This window comes from Lupinus angustifolius, chromosome LG15 (genome assembly GCF_001865875.1).
Source record: "Lupinus angustifolius cultivar Tanjil chromosome LG15, LupAngTanjil_v1.0, whole genome shotgun sequence".
NCBI lineage: Eukaryota > Viridiplantae > Streptophyta > Magnoliopsida > Fabales > Fabaceae > Lupinus > Lupinus angustifolius.
In genome coordinates, this window is record NC_032023.1 from 6,879,584 (window position 1) to 6,880,290 (window position 707).

The window sequence follows — 707 nt, forward strand, 5'->3', positions numbered from 1 at the left end:
GAATATCCGCTTTTCGAAACTCAACACTTAATGTTGAATCACTCCTATTTTATCGATTAAAAGAATATGGATAATCGATTAACGGATTTGATTTAATCGATTAAAACAGAAACAGTAAGCTTAGGCAGATTCGATTACTTGCACGACAATTAACCGATAATGAAATGAACACATAGCTTATAGTATTATCAGAGTATTAACAGTATAGCAAATATACAGAATATAGCAATTAATTCTACTATACTATTTAACCGATCAAACGAAATAAAGAGAGAGAGAAAGAAAAATCCTGCAACACGATTTTATCCTGGTTCATTTGCTTGTCCACCGCAAACTACATCCAGGCCTCCTGGCTGATTTGGGAGATTTTCTTCACTATAATTGAATCAATGTTTTTACATGCACATTGATAAGTGCCATTTTTACCGTACTTTCTAGTTTATTTTGGAGCACTTATCGTTTTGACTTATGGAAAATATCATGCAAAATACACTTTTTGATTAAAACTTATAGAAATTCTAATTTACAATTAGAATATGTTTAATGCATGTTTCCAATCTCACTTTGAGCTTTTAAGGTTGAAGATCCCACAAGAAAAAGGTTTGCAGAATGATTAGGAGAACGTTCAAAACCGCCAAGCCTGATTCTAGGAGGGCTGGGCATTTTTGCTTCTGTCCAAATCAAGCTGGGCGGCCAGAAAAGGGGCT